This window comes from Papio anubis, chromosome 20 (assembly GCF_008728515.1).
Source record: "Papio anubis isolate 15944 chromosome 20, Panubis1.0, whole genome shotgun sequence".
In the NCBI taxonomy this organism is placed as follows: Eukaryota; Metazoa; Chordata; class Mammalia; order Primates; family Cercopithecidae; genus Papio; species Papio anubis.
Genome location: NC_044995.1, coordinates 14107052 through 14127228, shown reverse-complemented (window position 1 = coordinate 14127228; position 20177 = coordinate 14107052). Strand labels below are relative to the sequence as shown.

General features: G+C 42.3%; 1 pseudogene across 1 annotated transcript; it reads right to left on the bottom strand.

Annotated features, from left to right (window-relative positions):
* Positions 1-11780: 11780 nt before the first annotated feature.
* On the bottom strand, positions 11781-12687 carry LOC116271648 (annotated as a pseudogene). The gene has a single exon (XR_004180258.1). The product of XR_004180258.1 is annotated as a protein shisa-5 pseudogene (transcript).
* Positions 12688-20177: the final 7490 nt, after the last annotated feature.

Sequence of the window (20177 nt, the reverse complement as noted above, 5' to 3'; positions counted from 1 at the left end):
TGCAAACAGAGACAATTTGACTTCCTCTTTTCCTATATGAACACCCTTTATTTCTTTCTCTTGCCTGATTGCCCTGGCCAGAACTTCCAATACTATGTTGAATAGGAGTGGTGAGAGAGGGCATCCTTGTCTTGTGCCTATTTTCAAAGGGAATGCTTCCAGTTTTTGCCCATTCAGTATGATATTGGCTGTGGGTTTGTCATAAATAGCTCTTATTATTTTGAGACACGTTCCCTAAACACCTAGTTTATTGAGAGTTTTTAGCATGAAGGGTGTTGAATTTTATCAAAAGCCTTTTCTGCATCTATTGAGATAATCATGTGGTTTTTGTCATTGGTTTTGTTTATGTAATGGATTATGTTTATTGATTTGTATATGTTGAACCAGCCTTGCATCCCAGGGATGAAGCCATCTTGATCGTGTTGGATAAGTTTTTGATGTGCTGCTGGATTCGGTTTGGCAATATTTTATTGAGGATTTTCGCATTGATGTTCATCAGGGATATTGGCCTGAAATTTTCTTTTTTGGTTGTCTCTTTGCCAGGTTTTGGTATCAGGATGATACTGGCCTCATAAAATGAGTTAGGGAGGAGTCCCTCTTTTTCTATTGTTTGGAATAGTTTCAGAAGGAATGGTACCAGCTCCTCTTTGTACCTCTGGTGGAATTTGGCTATAAATCCATCTGGTCCTGGGCTTTTTTTTTTTTTTTTTTTTTTTTCCTGGTTAGTAGGCTATTAAATACTGCCTCAACTTCAGAACTTGTTGTTGGGCTCTTCAGGGATTCGACTTCTTCCTGGTTTAGTCTTGGGGGGGTGTATGTGTCCAGGAATTTATCCATTTCTTCTAGTACCTTTTGAAACCAAAAACACATTCTACTTTTTATAATATACTTTGATATAGGGTTTTAAAAATATCTGTTTTAATCACATACCGTAATTACATAATAAGCTCCTAGTAATCCTTTGATATGGTTTGGATCTGTGTCTCTGCCCAAATCTCATATCAAATTTTAATCTCCAGTGTTGGAGGTGTGGCCAGGTGAGAGGTGATTGAAACATGGGGGAGGTCTCTCATGATATAACATCGTTGCCCTTGGTGCTGCCATAATAATTGAGAATTCTTGTGAGATCTGATTGTTTAACCATGTGTAGCACCTCCCCCTTGCTCTCCTCTTCTTGCTTCCATCGTGTGAGATTCCTTGCTCCCTCTTTGCCTTCCCCCATTGTAAGTTTTCTGAGGCCTCCCCAGAAGCAGAGCAGGTGCCAGAATTGTGCTTCCTGTACAGCCTGCCAAACCATGGGTGAATTTGACCTCTTTTCTTTTTCTTTTTTAATTAATTAATTAATTTATTTTTCAGATGGAGTTTTGCTCTGTTGCCCAGGCTGATGTGCAGTGGCGTGATCTCGGCTCACTGCAACCTCTGCCTCCCCGGTTCATGCCATTCTCCTGCCTCAGCCTCCCCAGTAGCTAGGACTACAGGTGCCCGCCACCATGCCGGGCTAATTTTTTGTATTTTTAGTAGAGATGGGGTTTCACCGTGTTAGCCAGTATGGTCTCGATCTACTGACCTTGTGGTCCACCTGCCTCAGTCTCCCAAAGTGCTGGGATTACAGGCATGAGCCACCGCACTCGGCGTCAATCTCTCTTCTTTATAAATTACCCAGTCTCAGATATATCTTGGTAGCAACATGGGAACAGACTAATACACCCTTATATTCAGTAGAACAAACTAGAAAGTAAGCAGTTCTAACTATGTACCTGATGTGAAGCTCAGGACAAAGAACAGAGCTATGAAGATAATGCCTGGAACCTCTCCCAGCCTGGCCAAGAGGCATAGCTGGGACATGGACTGGCTGTTGTTCCCAGGCTTTGCTATGGTTACATCTCTTGAACTCAGAATCTAAGAGCTCAAATCTAAAGACACAGGACTATAGACAAATTAAAGAAATGTGTATATGCAGAGCAGCTGTTTGATGACCTTAAAACATCTAGTAGGCATTATAAACCTGTCTGCCAACAGACCCAGGCACAAATATCTAAATTAAATTCTGAAGACATTTCTACTTTATTTTGCCAATAATTTAAAAACCATCTTTATTTAAAGATTACTAAAATTGCATGAACTGAAAAGCATTTGTACTTATTTACTTTATGAGTACTCATTTATCTTTACATTAAATTGATACCATGTGTAAACTACATACAAACATATGGATAGACATATACATATATGTAATGTAACATATTGCATATACATGTACCCATAAAGATAGAGGGTGACAAAAAGACTTTAGAGTTTTAATTTTAGGACTTTAAGCATGAGATGGGTAAAACTCAGTATTTTAAAAGGACAGTTGGATTCAAATTGTGCCTTTGTAAATGAAAAAGGTAACATTTATCTGAAGAAGCCCTTACTGAGTTTTAGAAAAAATGGGTAGCAAATTTACATCTCAAAACACTAAAAGGGATAGAATTTAAGCTTTTACAAGAAGGAATTTGGATGTGTTCAAGAAAGATTAAAAATAGATGCTAAGTTAACACAAAAATGATAGAAATTTACCATAAGATTTTATAAGAAAACTAATTTTATTTTAATAGGTAGCTTTACTTTGGTCTCTGTTTACCAACTGGACCACTGAGCTCAGGACAGAGCCCATTAAAGAAGAGGGATGACAAAGTCTTTGCAATGTTTAGATACTAATAGTTTAAATATGTGAAAAGAAGGGAGAGGACCTAGACCATTAAAAATCAAGGATTTCATTGAATCCCAGGTCCCCGAGAAGAGTAAAATGCCATGGGAACCATAATGTGCAACACTTCCACAGTTTACTTTGCTACAAAGGCATTTTTCTCATTGTTTAAACTGTGTCTTTCTTATCTAAACATGCAAAGATATAAGTAGTCTTCTGAAGTAGTAATCATTTATTATAACCACGGTTAGTCACCTCCCAAACCACAGATTTACCACTGACACAGAAGCCAGCACACAAACAAGATGAAGTATTTGTACAGTACAAAGTAATCTCTGATGCCCCTAAAAGCCGGAGGTCAGGTAACACAACAGAAAACAGAGCAGAGTTTTAGACCTGAAAGGAATCCATTCACTTACAATTCTTGGGGTTCCATGTGGAAAAACAGAGAATCCTCCCAAACAGAAAAGTCTGTGGCATCTTTCCTGTTTTTCCTAAGTGGTCCCAGGCTGTTCAGAATTCTTTAGGTCCCCTCATGTGGCATCAAGGGTAGCAAGAGGGAGACAAAGAGAGGAATGAATAAAAGAACAATTGTTAAGAAAGGAACAGAGAGACTAAGCACATGATTTAAAATGATTCCAGTCACCTGAAAAAAAAATTCAAGAAACAAATAAGAAAAGGAGAAAAGTGAAGCAGCATAATTGTCTGGGGTAAATACCCAAGATTTATTGTCTCATAGCCACAGAAACTAGGTTCAGAGTGGAAGTTTAATAGGTGAAAGAAAGAGAAGAGCTCTCTGCAGCAGAGAGGGGTCCTGGAGAAATGGGTTGCTGCTTCTGTGGTGAAATGCAGCAGGTTTTATAGATGAACTTGAGGAGGTGGTGTCTGATTTACAAAGGGCATGAGAGATTAGTCAGACCAGGTGTTCCATTTGCGTAAGGTGCAAAAAACTGGTTAGGTCTAGGTGTACCATTTGCATAGGGTGTGAACATCTGGCTTCCCCCACCCTAATCTTTTATTATGCGGATGGGTTTTCTACCTGGCTGGCACCATGTTGCCAGTTTCTTTACTGTACATGTGGTGACAAAGAAAAGGAAAGATGGAGCCTCCATGTTGAACATGTCTGGCTGCTGCTGCCGCCCCCCACCCCACCCACTGCCCCGCCCTGGTAGCTCCTTTCTGTTGGCACAGCTGCTGGCATTCACCTGTGCAAGATTCCAGCTTGCTTATCTATTTCTGCAGTTCGATTTTTTAGGCTGCTCTTTGTTAGGAAAGAAATGTTTTGGGGGCTGCTTTTTTATTAAAAGAGAAATTTCACCAAGGACTCTGTTTCTCTTACTATCTGCCTAAGTACTTTCTATCTCCTGTATCATATTTCCCCCCTCAGAAGTAGTAACCCTAACTGCTGTTAAGGGGTGTTGGACAATGGCTCTTTCTGGCTACTTCCTGCTGAAAAGGGGTGTAGTGTGAGAAACAACAGTTAAGTCTCCTCCTGAGGTCAATCTAAGGGTCCTCAGAAGAGATGCATGTCCATGTGTGGTTTCATTGTGTGCAGCACTATTTGGAGTTTAATAGCTTCTAGGTGAGAAGAGATAAATGTTACAAGATGGTTTAGGTATAGACTTTGAATATGAGTATTAAGATTACCATTGGTAGTGGGGGTACTATAGGTCACAACCATGACAGTAAAGTTTGATACTTGTCAACTGTTCTGATGGGTTGCAATACTGATTTCCTCCACCAGATGTCACTGCATCTTACCAGAAGCATTAATATAGAAGCAACTTTCTTTTAATTTTTTTCTTTTTGAATAAGTGGCATTGGATTGGGTGTCGAGAGTAACTTTAGTGTTAACTTTGGTTAAATCTTTTCTGTAATTATTAGTCCTGCTATAAAGATGATAATTAGGTAGAATGTTACAGAAATTAGAATTTTCCATCCAGTATTTCACATTTTGAGTGCCACAGTGTATAGTCATGCTGCAAATAGTAGAGTGAGTATAACAATTTCTGCAAGGGTGGTGTAGTAAATAATTTCCATCTAAAATTTTGCTCCCCAAGATACAGAATTTCCCTTTTGGGGTCTATGAAATTACAAATGTAATCCCATGGATAATCAAAATCTCCCTGCAAGTATGTGTCAAAAAGAAGTTCTAGTATCTGGAGGCGAATCTTGAGAGGAAAGGTATAAATGACAAAGTATTTGGTGAGGTAGGGGTGGGACTGAGGAGGATGAGTAGCCCTCACTCAGTTACTTATCTTTTATGATTTTCAGCTTAAGTTCTCCTATCTCTTCACATTGATACCTGGGACATTCCTCTAGGCTGTCAGGGGTTGCTCCCTCAGTTTTCCAGACTTTGACTCAAGTGTCACGTATCCAGGAGTCAATACCTGTAACTTTTACCACTGAGGGTGTTGAAAGAAGAACAGTGTAAGTTTCTTCCCAGCTTGAGCTTAGGGAAGGAGAGAGAGAAGGGAGAGCTTTCCTAATACCAAATCTCCTGGGTTAAATAAAGGTGGTCTTATTTTCTGGAGTTGGGCTTCTGCTAGTTGTGTTAATTTCTGTTGAAAGTGAGCCAGAGAGGTTACATGTTTAATCAATTCAAAGGTTTAATAGAAAGTCATTGGTAAGGCTGGGCGTGGTGGCTCACGCCTGTAATCCCAGCACTTTGGGGGGCTGAGGCGGGTGGATCACCTGAGGTCAGGAGTTTGAGACCAGCCTGGCCAACATGGTGAAACCCTGTCTCTACTAAAAATAAAAGAAAATAACTGGGTGAGGTGGCAGGCACCTGTAATCCCAGCTACTTGGGAGGCTGAGGCAGGAGAATGGCTTGAACCCAGGAGGCAGAGGTTGCAGTGAGTGGAGATTGTGCCACTGCACTCCAGTCTGGGTGACAAGAGCAAAACTGTCTCAAAAAAAAAAAAAAAAAAAAAAGTCATTGGTAAGGAAAGGTCATCCATACAGCATTTCGAAAGGGCTTAGGCCTAACTTTGAAAAGGTATTTCTTACCCGCAGTAAAGCCATGGGAAGAAGAGCAACCCAAGGAAAGTGAATTTCTTGGAACTGTTTTCTGAGGTGTCTTTTGATAATATCATTTGTCTTTTCTACCTTTCCTGAGAACGGGGGTCTCCAAACACAATGGAGATGGCACTATATGCCTAATGCCTTTGAGACCCCCTGTGTGATGGCTGCCTTAAATGAGGGGCCACTGTCAATTTTGAGGTACTTAGGTAGACCAAAGCAGGGAGTTTTTAAAATTAGCTAACACTTTTATTACCTCAGAGGCGTTTTCTGTAAGGCATAGAAATGCTTCTACTTAGTTAAAGTATCTACCTATACCAGGAGGTATTGGATGCCCTTCATCTTTGGCATGTGGGTGAAGTCTATCTGCCAGCACTCCCCTGGATAGCTTCTCATCCTTTAAGTTTGAGGAGGAAGAAGCCACTTGTTGGAATTATTTTTAAGACAGACTTCTCAAGCATGAACAACCTGCTCAACTGTTTTTAATAAGTTCTCTCCTGAAAACAATCTCTGGGCACACTAAGTTTTATCATTTCTCAAGTGACAATCTTGGTGAAAGATATTAAGGGTGTTCCACTGGCTGGAGTCTGGCAAGTGGAGTTTGCCATCCTCTGACTATTGCCATCCTGAGGGCTGGAAAGTGTACCTTGAGAGATGGCCCAATCTATCTCTGCAGGGGAGTACTGAGGCTTAATTTTTCTTATGGAGCCTTCCCAGATTAGAGAGCCTTTTAGTGTGTTAAGATCCTGAGGCTTTCTTGCCATTGACTTGGCTACCTGATCAGCTAACTTGTTTCCTTTGGCAAAGTCATCTGTTCCCTTCTGATGTCCCTTACAATGCATTACTGCTACCTCTTGTGGAAGGAAAACTGAGGATAATAACCTGTTAATTTCCCAATGGTATTTTATATGAGATCCATTAGTGGTAAGACTCTTTCCTTCCAAATTGCAGCATGACCATGGAGAACTAAGAAAGCATACTTGGAGTCAGTGTAAATGTTAGCTACCTTTCCCTTGCTTAATTCAAATGTTCTTGTAAGAGCTATCAGTTCAGCTGGTTGAGCATTTGTGCCTGGAGAGAGGGGCCCACTTTCAGTAATATCATTCAGAGTGATTATGGCATATCCTGCCTTATGGACTCTGCTTTACAAAGAAACTTCCATCTGTGAAGAGGATCCAGTTTGGATTTTCTAGAGGAGGTTCCCTGAGATCCTCCTTGGCTATGCAGGTCTATACCACAACTTCTTCATAGTCATGTTCAGGTTCCTCGGGGAGGAAAGTGGCTAGGTTTAGGTGAGAACAAGCTTTCAATTGGATTGTAGACCTTTCTAATAGCAGAGCATAATATTTAAGGAGCAAGCTATCTGTTAGCTAAAGGCTTCCCCTAGAAGAAGCCTTGTTACATTATGTGGGGTATAAAGAAGTCTTGTTACATTATGTGGGGTATAAAGAGTTAAGCCATTTCCAAGGGTTAATTTGGTGGCCTTCAATACGAGTAGGGCCACTGTGGCAACTGCTCGGAGGCATGCTGGCCATTCTTTAGCCATCAAATCAAGTTCCTTGCTCAGGTAGCCCACTGGCTGTTGAGCTGGTCCTTGGGCTTGAGTTAAAACTCCCAGGGCCATTCCCTGCATTTCTGATACATAAAGATTGGAGGCCCTCCCTATGGGAAAGCTGAGGGATGGTGCCTTAAGTAAGGCTTGTTGTAGCTGGTTGAAGACCTTTTGAGCTTCAGGTTCCCAGGTTAGAAAATGAGTTTTAGCCACTTGAGTTTCTTTTATTAGGTGGTATAAGGGATGTTCTATCTCACCATTCCTAGGTATCCATAGTCTGCTAAATCCTGTAATGCCCAAAAATCCTTAGTTGCTTGAGGGTTTTAGGGAGGGGGAAAAAGGAAATGGACTTAATCCTTTCTTCCTCTAACGCTCTGGTCCTTTCAGACAATATTAAGCCTAGGTACTTCACTGAGGTTTGGCAAAGCTGGGTCCTGGATTTTGAAACCTTATATTCTCTGTCTGCTAAGAAATTAAGAAGAGTTTTCAGTACCTTCCTGAGAAGCTTCCTCAGTTGCAGCACGGAGCAGCATATCACCCATATATTGCAAGACCCTGACCTGAGGATGGGACAACTCAGAGAGGTCCTTTGACAGTGCCTGTCAAAAGAAGTGAGGACTATCTCAAAATCCCTGAGGCAGCACCATCCATGTTAACTGGGTGGTCTGGCCAGAGGGATCTTCAAAGGCAAACAAGTATTGAGAGTGAGGATGTCATGGTATACAGAAAAAGCCATCCTTTATATCTAGGATTGTGAACAATTTAGTTCCCCCAGGTATTTGAGTTAGCAAGATATAGGGATTAGGGACCACTGGATAAATTGGGACGATGGCCTTATTAACGAGGCAGAGGTCCTGAACTAGTGTCCATTCCCCGTTGAATTTTTGCATTCCTAATATTGGGGTGTCGTAGGGGCTGTTACAGGGTTTGAGGAGGACTCAACCTATTCTTCCTTGAACTACCCATGCTTCTGGGTTAGTATTAGCTTCCACTGGGGGAGACAAAGTATTTTTCCTGGGGCTATAAGGATGTTGGCCCCTATGTGAGTAAAAATATTTCTACCTAATAAAGCAGTGGAACTTTCAGACATACTTAAGAAGGCATGTATAAATGATAGGTCTCCCACTCTACAACTAAGGGGTTGAGAAAAACATTGGGTTAGAACCTTTCCTGAGATGTCTATCACAGTCATGCTACAGGAAGAGGGGAGGCCTGGATTAGTGAGGAGAGAGGCTGGCTCCAGTGTCCAGAAGGAGGTCCACCTTTCTTTTAATTTCCAATATCACCTGGGGTTCCTGTGCAGTAATGGAAGCTTGAGCTGCCGGAGCCAAGGGTTTGAATCCTGGGACCCATCGGTCCCATTGGACCATCTGTGAAACTGATTCTGATCTGAGTGTTCTCCATCTCCAGGGGCAGTCTGATGGAATGGGCGCTGTCCAGGTTCCTGCCCTCTCTGGAAGCTTGATAATGAGGAATCCTGATGTGTCACTATGGAAGAGGCTATGGGAAAAAGCTGTTTCTCAGGGCTGCCTGGATCACAAGGTGGGGGCACTTTTGACTTGGCTGGGCCTGTGAATTACAGGAATTCTGCTCCATGTCAGCAACCAGCTCTTTCAACTTGTGTTCCTCTTTGTAGCCGATTCTCTTGCCTGATTCCTGAGCCTGTTCTAGAGTCCTCCTCACAATGCCTGATGGTCAGGGCTGTGTGTGGAGACCTAATGAAGGGTCTTGTGTGCTCACACAGAGTGTCCAGAGGACAGGCTTCATGACCTCCCCTGCCCCAACCCCACAAGATCTGGATAGTGGGCCGGGTCAGATAAAGTCAGAATCCCCAGCAAGGGTGTGTGTCCTGGCAGTGCTGAGGTCTATGCCCCAGATTAACTCTCAGTGTCTTTGCAAATACATTTATGTTTTGCATGCACTGTTGGCTGGGCAGTCTCATGTCTCTAAATTCTTGTATCACTCTGTGGATAAGGTAATAAAGAGTCTGCGTGTAAGTATATAAAAGCTATCTGATCAGGGTGGGTGTGTTTTACATAGTGGATTTGTTTTTCACCAAAGACGTTTCAAAAAGTTATGACAGAGTGTATGTATAGACGCACATGCATATTTATATGTGTTAGATGTTAATATATTTATATAAATTTAATATATGTATAAATGTACATATATTTATATATAATGTGCCATTTTAACCACTTTAAAATATGCAATCAAATAAAATTAACCACACACAGTGTTACATTACCATCACTACTATTTATCCTAGACAATTTTTATCATTTTAAACTAAAGGTCTATATCTTTTAAGTAATAGCTCCCTATTTTTTTATGAGTAAATTTTTATTTTTATTTATTTTTATTTTTTAAAAATTAATTAATTATTATTATTATACTTTAAGTTCTAGGGTACATGTGCATAAAGTGCAGGTTTGTTACATATGTATACTTGTGCCATGTTGGTGTGCTGCCCCATCAACTCGTCAGCACCCATGAACTCATCATTTACATCAGGTATAACTCCCAATGCCATCCCTCCCCCCTCCCCCCTCCCCATGATAGACCCCGGTGTGTGATGTTCCCCTTCCTGAGTCCAAGTGATCTCATTGTTCAGTTCCCACCTATGAGTGAGAACATGCGGTGTTTGGTTTTCTGTTCTTGTGATAGTTTGCTAAGAATGATGGTTTCCAGCTGCATCCATGTCCCTACAAAGGACACAAACTCATCCTTTTTTATGGCTGCATAGTATTCCATGGTGTATATGTGCCACATTTTCTTAATCCAGTCTGTCACTGATGGACATTTGGGTTGATTCCAAGTCTTTGAATAGCTCCCTATTTTTTCCACCCTAGACCTTGATAATCTCTAGTCTACTCTCTGTCTCTATGAATTTACCTATTCTTGATGTTTCATATAAATGGAATCATACACATACGTCATTTTGCTTCTGGTATATTTCACTTATCATAATGTTTTCAAGGTCTATGAATGTTCCAGTGTGTGTCAGAGTTTTGTTCCTCTTTATGGCAGATTAACATTCTGTCGTATGTATCATCACATTTGTTTATTCATGTATTGATGAGCACTTGGATTGTTTTCACAATTTCTCTTTTGTGAGTAATGCTGCAATCAACATTCCCATATAAGTACCTGTTTGAGTCCCTGGATTCAATTCTTTGGGTATATAGCTAGGAATGGATGCTGTTTCATATGAGAATTCTGTGATTAGCTTCTTGAGGAACAGCACAACTGTTTCTCCTAGTGGCTGTACATTTTTATAATCTCACCAGCAATGTATGAGGATTCCAAATTCTACATAAGGCTTTCACTTGTTATTTAACATTTTAAAAGAATGTTAGCCATATTTGTAGGTGTAGTGTGGGATCTCATTGTGGCTTTGACTTTGTATTTTCCTAACGACTAATGATGTTGAGTTTCTTTTCATGTCCCTCTTGATGATTTCCATATTTTCTTTGAAGAAATGTCTATTTGAGTCCTTTGCCCATTTATATAAATTGGGTGGTTTGTCTTTTTGTTATTGAGTTGTAGCAGTTCTTTATATATTCTGGGCATGAAACCATTATCTGAGTGATTTGCAACTATTATGTCTCATTCTGTGTTTGGTCTTTTTATTTTCTTGATAATATCCTTTGATGCACAAAAGGCTTGCATCTTTAGCCCAGTTTATCTGTTTTTCCTTTTTGTTTCTCATGCTTTTGGGTCATACCTGAGAATGCATTGCACATTTGAGGTCATTAAGTTTTACCCTTATATCTCTTTATTTTGTTTTTCCAAACGATTGCATTTATTATAAACAAGAGTACAGACCATAGACTCAGAAACACAACAGATTCGAAGCTAAGACAGCTCTGGTGAAACAGTAATAGAGGTAAGAGGAACACTGAAGTATTCATGTCTGGGCCAGAGCTACCATCCAGGGCCCCACACTCCACCTTTGGTCCAGATGGCCCCTTGGCCCAGGTGTCCCTGCTGCCAGAACACGCTGGACTGGGGTACAGGAGTTGCATATTGCATGAGGTTGGTGTCAGGGGAAGCAGGGACTCACAGTTGCCAGGTTGTCCGTCTCCTCTGAACCAATTTCCCTCCACAACCCTGGGATTTCAGTCTCATATCGACTATCATGTTTTAAAACAGAAAACAGGCAAAATGTTTGGTTAAAATGAAATGAAAACACTGCAGGCAAGAGACCTGAGTGTGCTGTTGGACAGGAGCCCTGCTCACCTGTGGGAAGGGCAGGGCCAGCAAGGGCAGCAGAGCTCCCTGTGGGCAGCTAGGCTTTGTGTGGATGTGGCCCTCCGGGTGGTCCCAGGGAAGATGCAGGGACAGGGGACAGTCCAGGCAGACAGCTATCAGGTGAGTAGGGCTCTGCCTGAGGTGTTCTGGCATCAGGGGACTACCTGACCCCCAACAGGCATGACACAGGCTCCAGGGAGCAATGGGACATCTGCCTAAAGGATCAAAGCCCAACTTGGTCAGATCCCAAGCTTTGTCTGCATCACTTCGAGCAGCAACTGGCTACGCTGCCGAAACCAGGACACATCTGCATCATACAGAAAGCTGCACCATCCTGGTGTGACAGGCCATACTTGGTCACCCTAGGGTAAGCTGGAGAAGAACTCTAGATGTGCCCTGGAGAAACCCCCACCTCTCAGGGGCCACCTCACAGGGTGCCCCCACCACCCCATTCTTTGAGTTTGGCTTGAGATTTTAGGAAGCATAATTTCAGGTGAGGAAGAGAACAAAGTCTGGTCCCAGCCCACTCTGGCAAGGATCATTCCCCACCTCCTCAGCATCAGAGGAACCCACATATACAGGCAGCACACACACAGCACACCTGGGCCATAAGGAACCGTGCCTGAACACCACTCACACACAACATAACCAAGTGGCAGCCACAGAGGCCGGGGGATGCTCAGAGGGCCGCCTTCGGGGCATCCATGTAGGCTGGGTTGTAAGGAGGCTGGCTGGCCGGGTAGGGCGCGGTTGCTCCTCCAGCCAGGGTCTCATGGTAGGCTGGCAGGCCCATGGGCTGGGCCGGGTAAGGTGGTGGGTACTGCATTGGGTAGGGTGCTGCTGGCATCCCTGGCTGAGGCAGCATGGTGTGGTAGCCCTGGTAGCTTGCTCCAGGGTAGCTGGGTGGCACACTTGCAGGCTGAGGATAAGGGGTGTGCACCACAGTGGTGGATGTGATGGTGGTGACAACCGGACGTGGTCAGTGGCAGGTCTTGTATAGGCAGCAGCAGGAGCAGGTGAAGCAGGTGATGATAGTGATGACAGACAGCACAAAGATGGTCAGGCCAACGGTCAAGGTTGCTCCGAACCCCATGTTAGCCTCTGCATTCACCCAGAGGCCTCCTGTACCCCTGGGCTTCCCCTCTTCCCTTCGTGGGCCACTCAGATTCAACTTCCTCCCCTTTTGGAGAAAAGGAAAGCAAATCTCCAGATGATGTCGGCCACAGGAAGCACCTCCTATGTCTCTTTCTAATATGTTTTTATGGTTATAGATCTTATAATTAACTCACTGATCTATTTTTAGATAATTATTTGATATGGTTGGAAGCATAGTTCTCTAAGTTTATTGTTTTGCGTGTGGTTATCTAGTTGTTTCCGCACCGTTATTTAAGAGGATGATTGTTCCTCCATTAAATTATCTTGACACCCTTATGCAAGAGCAATGAACTATAAGGGTGAGGATTTATTTCTGGACTCTCGATTCTATCCCTTTGGTCCCTATTTGTATTCTTATGCCAGCAGCTTCTGTTTTTAATAGTTGTAATGTTTTGTGAGATTTCAAATAAGAAAGTTCAAGTTCTACAATTTGTTTTGGCAAAATTGTTTTGGCTATTTCAAGGGTACTTTTTTGAAAAGCAAGGAGGTCCATTTCTGTGTTGTGAACACAGAAAAGCCTTTTCTGTGTTCTTTCAGCAGGAAATTTTGCTGTCTAGGGATCTTTTCAGGAACTTTATCAAAGTAGGTAAATTATCACCACTTCCTTTGCTGAGGTACTGTGTTAAAATGTGTGTTGTCTCCCGTTGAGGAATTGAGAGACCCTGGAAGCACTTGCCCATGTGGTGAGGGACAGTGAGCTCCTTAAAGAGGGTCACAGAAGACATTGCTTTGGGACACAATGTTGTCAGGGGAGCTGTGTGCATCTCTACTTCTTTATTTTTTGTACAAGTTGCATCTCTGCTGGACATACTAGATATTGAAATCTTTGTTCATTCTCTTGGTTCTGGGTTGGCTGACCTGTCAGCTGGAGCTGGAGGACATGCCTGGCAGGGGAGTGACCCCCATGGGAAAGAGCAGGGCTCAGCAGAGTGAAAGCAGCTGGGACCCAGAGAAGCCAGGGAGGTCCGACTCTTAGAAGCCAAAGACCAGCAGGTGGGTGTCCTCAGGTGCAAATGGACTGTACTGGCACCCATTGCAGTTGACTGGAAAAAGAGGCTTTGGATGTTCCATTTTCTCTCTCAGCTCTTCAGCAGGAGATTTGGGCCCTGGGCTGGCACTGTCCTGCAGCAGGGGCAGGGTAGACAGGAATGGCTGCATATCAGGCCTAAGTCCATGTCATCCTCTCAGGCATTGCCACTGAAGATGGAGAATTTTGTTCAGAGGCCCAGCCTGGGCACATGGGGGGAACCACCTTATTAAAAATTAAGAAAACAGTATACATGCTTTATTCTTCTAGAATAATTATTAATGTCATGTTTTACAATGTATCTCTCAAAGGAATGGTGAGAATCATCTACATAATGTATGTTTTAAGTGATCTTTTCTATAATTGCAGCTTTCATATGTTCTTATAGAAACCATTTTCTTTGGGAACACACAGGCAGTATCTCTGTGTTCATTTCTACTGGGAAATCTTTATGCAGGGTGGAGAAAGTCACATTTCCTAATGAGAGATGGAAAGCATCTGACTACTGAAAAAGTGTCCAAATGCTGCTGGTAATGATCATGGGGCTGCAGGTAGAGGTCAGTTTAAGGAGGTGTCAGGGAAAGTCATTTTGACAGTCTTTTTTTTTTTTTTTTTTACAAAATCATGGGCAGAAGCCACCATCTGGACCCACCACATATTGGAATGGATGAGGGACATAAATAGAGCTCAGTAAATTAAGAATGAAATCCATGAGTGGGCAAGAGGTTTGAGAGGTTGACGGGTGTAAGAGGTGGATAGGTGAATGTTGAGAATGTTCAAAACATCTTCTTTTTCCATAATAACAGAGCATTTAGGCCCCTGAGCCAGACAGTGTCCAGGCCAGGGGGAACGGGATGTTGTCCGCTCTCCTGGCCAAAAGTGAGACTCCAGCAGTGTCCAGTTACTTGGTCCAGTTTGGGATTTGTTCATATTTTTAAAATGATCCAACAGTATACAATTTTGAAAATATACAAAAATCCCTATGCTACCATTCATAGATAGCCAAGATGGCCCTAAGATGGTGAGAGAATCAGAATGGGGTTTGGGTTTACGTTGTGTATTTTTTCTCCCAATATCTACAGAATTCCCTACATCCCACTTTTTAAAGTAACCCAGTGGGTGTCATTCCCTTTCACAGTTACAGACATTTCCAGTTCATGGTTACAGACCCTTGGAAAACCCACACCCTTTCTGCTGTGAGGTATAGGCAGCCATGTGGCATCACCTCTAAACATGCCTTCTGGGACATCAAATTGCTGATTAAATAAAAGTCATTTCAGTAGATATTGAAGACCTCCATTTTACCCCCTCACACTTGTAATTCTTCTACCAAAAGGTGATGGATTTTAGTGGTGATTTGCTTTTATAGATTAGTGTAGATTAATGCTTCTGCCAGGGGCAGTTTTTTCATTGGGAAAAGCATTTGGCAAAGTCTGGAGACACTGCTGGTTGTCAGAGCTGGGGGAGGGAGTCCTGCTGGCCTTGAATGGGTAGAGTCCCCAGAGAGTGCTGAACATTCTAGAGCTCACAGAGCCCCACCAGCATGACCACTACAAAGTTCAATGCTGAGGAGGAGTGGAGAGCACTGATGTGCCTCCCCTAACTTCCCTGGAGCTTTTTACCTTCTCCTTCCATCAGTCTCTACCACTTTCTCACCTCAGCTTGCTCCTTGAACCTGAATGCCCTCCACTTGAACTTTCCCTTAGTTTAAGACCTGCTGTAATCTCTTGACTTTCTTGGCCCCTTTCTGATCCTTAGCAAGGTGTCTTCTAGAGGGTACCTTCACCTTTCCTGGAGCTTCCCAGGATCCAGATGCCCCTGCCTTGTGTGGGCACCAGGGATATGGCCCTGTGCCTGTGTCCCTAAAGTTCCTGTCACTCAGGACCTTTGTGTGAGAACAACTGAGGTGATATTACCCTCCCTTACTTTTCTTGGAACATAAAAATATGTACAAACCTTGTAGAGTAAAATTTCTTAATGCATGTGAAAATTTAAAAAATATATATTTTTGCCTCCCAAACTTTACTGGGAAAAATTTATTACAGTCCCAATCATAAAAAATGACACGTATTCAGGGTTATTCACTGTATTGTTTGTTTAACAGCAAAATATTGGGGACAACCTAGACTTTCACCAGCACAATGCTAATTAAACAGGTTAGCTTATATCTACACAACAGAATATAATGCAGCTGCATAAAAAGTATAGAATCTTTCAGGTATTCACATGGAAACACCTCCGTGTTCTATTTTAATTATAGCATCTAAACATCACAGAATAAGATGCAGTTTTTGTACTAGATCTGACCTTAGAACATTATTTTTACTGTTTTTTTTTTTTTTTTTTTAAATTTAAAGAGAGAGGGTCTCACTCTCATACCCAGGCTGAAGTGCAATGGCAAGATCATAATTGACTGCAGCCTCAATCTTGTGAGCTCAGTGATCCTCCTGCCTCAGCCTCCTGAGTAGCTGGAATCACAGGCATGTGCAACCATGCCTAGCTAAATTTTTCTGTTTGTTTCTGTAGAGATGGGGTTTTACCCAGGCTGGTGAAACCCCAGGCTGGTCTCAAACTTCTGGGCTCAAGTGTTCTGCCCACTTTCATTCCCAAAATGCTGGAATTACAAGCAAGTGTCATCACACCTGATTCTGCCTTTTTAAAAAAAAAAAAAAAAAAAAATTGAACTGCAGTCTACTCACTCATCTCTTTCCCCATCAGGTGATTTCTATTTTTTCCTCTATTTCTCCACCGTATGTCCATACCAAAATCCAGATGTATTTGCTTTTGTTTAGAATTAGTTTTTTTTTTTTTTTTTTTTTTTTTAAAGAGAAACCCTAGGAATGGTCTCCTAGCTGATTTTCAGGATTCTAATCTTCACTGTCTAAGCCATAGGTTTCCAACTCCAGATACTGATTAGAGTCACTTGTAGGGCATTTAAAGCCTACCAATGCCTGTACCATCCCTCAAGTATATCTGATTTGGCTGATGTGTGGTGTGGCCCAGGTATTGGTTGTTTAAAAATGCTTTTAAGGAAAAGGGTCATTTTGAAGTGGAGGAACTTTAGCCCAGTAATCAAAGTTAACATCCCCAGTAATCAGAGATAATGACATCTTAGGGCATTGTAATGTAATGTAATGGATGGAGAAGGTGCAGCATCATCCCTGTGGTATTCTTGTACAAAGTGTATAACCTGAGTTTAATCATGAGAAGATATTAGAAAAGTCCAAACTGAGGGTCATTCTACAAAATAAGTAACCAATACTCTTCAAAAATGTGAAAGTCTTAAATGTAAATCCTAACTTTCCCAGATTAAAGGAGACTGAGAGAACAGTACAATGAAGAGCAATATGTGATACTAGATTGGATCCTAGTCCAGAAAGAGGACATTAGTCAGAAGATAGAGGGGATTTGGATAAGGTCTGTACAGGCATTCATTTTACAGTGTTAATAATCATTTATTGATTTTGATTATTAGGTGCATATCTATAATGTTAATATTTGGGGAAGTTGAATGAAAAGCATATGAGGACTTTGCCTATTTTTGGAACATTTTTGAAAGTCTGAAATTATTTCAAAATTAAACTTGAAAAAAAAAAGAAATATAGATCTTTTATTATTTCTATTAAGTTTCCAAAGTTGAAGATCATTTCCCAACTTATCTTGCCTAATACTGGTCAGAGTAATCTTCCTGGAAATCCTGTTTGTCATGTTTGTGACCTTCTTAAAGCTTTCCAGTGACTTCTCTTATCTGTAGGATGAAGTTCCCATTATGTAGGCTGCCATTCAGTGCCCTCATAGCATGGCCCGAATCTCCCCCCCCCCTTTTTTTTTTTTTTTTATCTGTGTTGAAAGACCTGACCAACATTTTACTTTCTTATGGCCAAACTTGTTCAAATTTTTTCTTGCTTATATAATGCCTTCCCTGTCTTCTTAACTATGGGACTTCAGTTAAGGTGGTGGGAAATATTTTAGAAGAAAAATTATAAAGATAGTTACAGGAAGTAGTCACAAACCTTCTTGGAAGTCTGGGGGTTTGCATAGCTTCAGTAAAAGGTTTGGCTGAAGGCAGCTGAATAATCTTAAAAGCTTAGGGCATAGATACACAGGAATGTAGAGGAGTTTATCTAAATAGCTTGTTTACTCAGGCGATCCTAAAGCCAACATTTAATCTTATGCTGGGGAACTACTCTCCAGGAGGTCAGCAATGTCAATTACCTTTTAGTGGTGTTTACTGAAGACCTTTGTCATTTAATCTGTACTAAATAAATGCGAACTTCACGGGCTTATTAGGGCCTCTGCTGTTAACTCTTTACGGGACCCATCTCGGTATCGGTGAGTGACAGGGCCACCTAGCCTGCTGTTTCACTGGATATTTGTGTCTGAGTGTATTTGTTTATCCATTGCTGGGTCAGGGTCTGCGGGTTGGACCCAGACAGTTGGTGCCCCGTGTGAGGACCTGGCAAATTGGTGCCCAGGACTGAGGTATAGCTGCAAATAATCGTGACAGAACCCTCAAAAACTAAGGTGAAGACTGTGCGGTTGGTAAGCCAGTAAGTCCATAAGTCAGTAAGTCAGTAGGTCATCGGTGCCCGCTTGGAATCTCCAAGTTCGAGGGAATTGTTCAGGGTAGGGTTTTATCAGGGGACAACAGTTATCAGCACAAGAGAAGCAGTATCTAAAAGTATTCAATCAGCTGCTTAAAGCCACTGGAGCCTCGGTTTTGCAGGCTCAATTAAGGGACCTATTGCAAATTGTATCACTTAAGCCATGGTTCCCGAAAGAAGGTGAGCTAGACAGAGAGCTTTGGGAACAGGTGGGAAGAAATTTTTTTTTTTTTTTTTTTTGAGACAGAGTCTTGTTCTGTCACCCAGGCTGGAGTGCAGCGGCGCGATCTCGGCTCACTGCAACCTCCATCTCCTGGGTTCAGGCCATTCTCCTGCCTCAGTTTCCTGAGTAGCTGGGACTACAGGCGCCCGCCACCACAGCTGGCTAATTTTTTTGTATTTTTAGTAGAGACGGGATTTCACCTTGTTAGCCAGGATGGTCTTGATCCCCTGACCTCATGCGCAAGAGTAACGGGTCCCAGTATAATCTTTAATGCTATGGGCTGTAGTGAGGGCAACTCTGGTCCCATTATACACAGAAGAGCCTAAAAAGGGGTTAGGAGAAAGAACCGTCACCTACTTTACCACCCCTGAGTCCCTCAGCCCCACTATCACCTGGCCAAAATAACAAAGAGGAAAGGGAGGTTTTGCCTGAGCCCCCTCCTCCAATAAATAAGAAGAAAGACAAGGCATACACTACAGCTATGGGACCCTGTCTTAAGCAAGCGGCATTGGAAGGGGAGCTTTTAGCCTGCCCAGTGATGCAAAATCAAAAATGCAATCAGGTGTATGTTTATAAAGAGATAAGAAAAGGCATTAGAAGCCGAAGCTGCGAAGCTGCGCAGCCAAGCGGGCGGAGGGCTTTAGGAAAGGCTCAGCGAGAAAAAAGCTCCTAGTGTCCAAGCTGACAGGGTCCGCCAAGGCCAGCAGCCTCCGCCCAGCAGTGGGAGGAGGGAGCCGTGCAGACAAAAAGTGGCGCCTATGCAAGCGCAGTGCGACCGTTGCCCAGGACGTGTGTCACTGCCCTCTGGCTCCACAGGCAGCCCACGGTAAAATTTCATGTGTTCCTTGTATGCAAGGAACATCTCAAATTATAATTCTCTGTTAAAATTTACGTTAAATTTAAATTATAATTATGGCCACTGTTTTTCCTCCATTACCCCTGATGTGGCTCTCTCAAAATCTTAATTGTGTAGAACAGTGACCTCTGAAGGGAGAGAAATTACAAAGAGCCCTTGAATTAGTTGAGGAACAAGTAAAAGCCGGTCATATAGAACCATCTAACAGCCCTTGGAATTCGCCCATTTCCTCATTCCCAGAAGTCTGGCAAATGGAAATTTTTACATGACTTCCGTGCTATTAATGCTAATCTACAGCCTATGGGACCCCTTCCGCCATGGCGATTGCTCAAGATTGGCCTATAATTGTTACTGACTTAAAAGACTGTTTTTATACTATTCCTCTCACAGAACAGAACAGAGAAAAATTTGCGTTTACATTACCAGCTATTAATAATGAAAGGTCAGCTTGCCGATTTCATTGGAAAGTGCTTCCTCAGGAATGCTGAATAATCCTACCTTGTATCAGTAATATGTAGATCAGGCTGTGCCCCCCAGTAGAAAATAATTTGCTAATTGCAAGATTATTCATTTTATGGGTGATATATTACTGGCAGCCCCAAGAGATCCAGCACTTTTAAGTTTATATGCCCGTCATAAAGAATACACAGTTGGCCAGGCGCGGTGGCTCATGGCTGTAATCCCAACACTTTGGGAGGCCGAGGCAGGCGGATCACGAGTTTAGGAGATCCAGACCATCCTGGCTAACATGGTGAAACCCTGTCTCTACTAAAATACAAAAATTAGCCGGGCATGG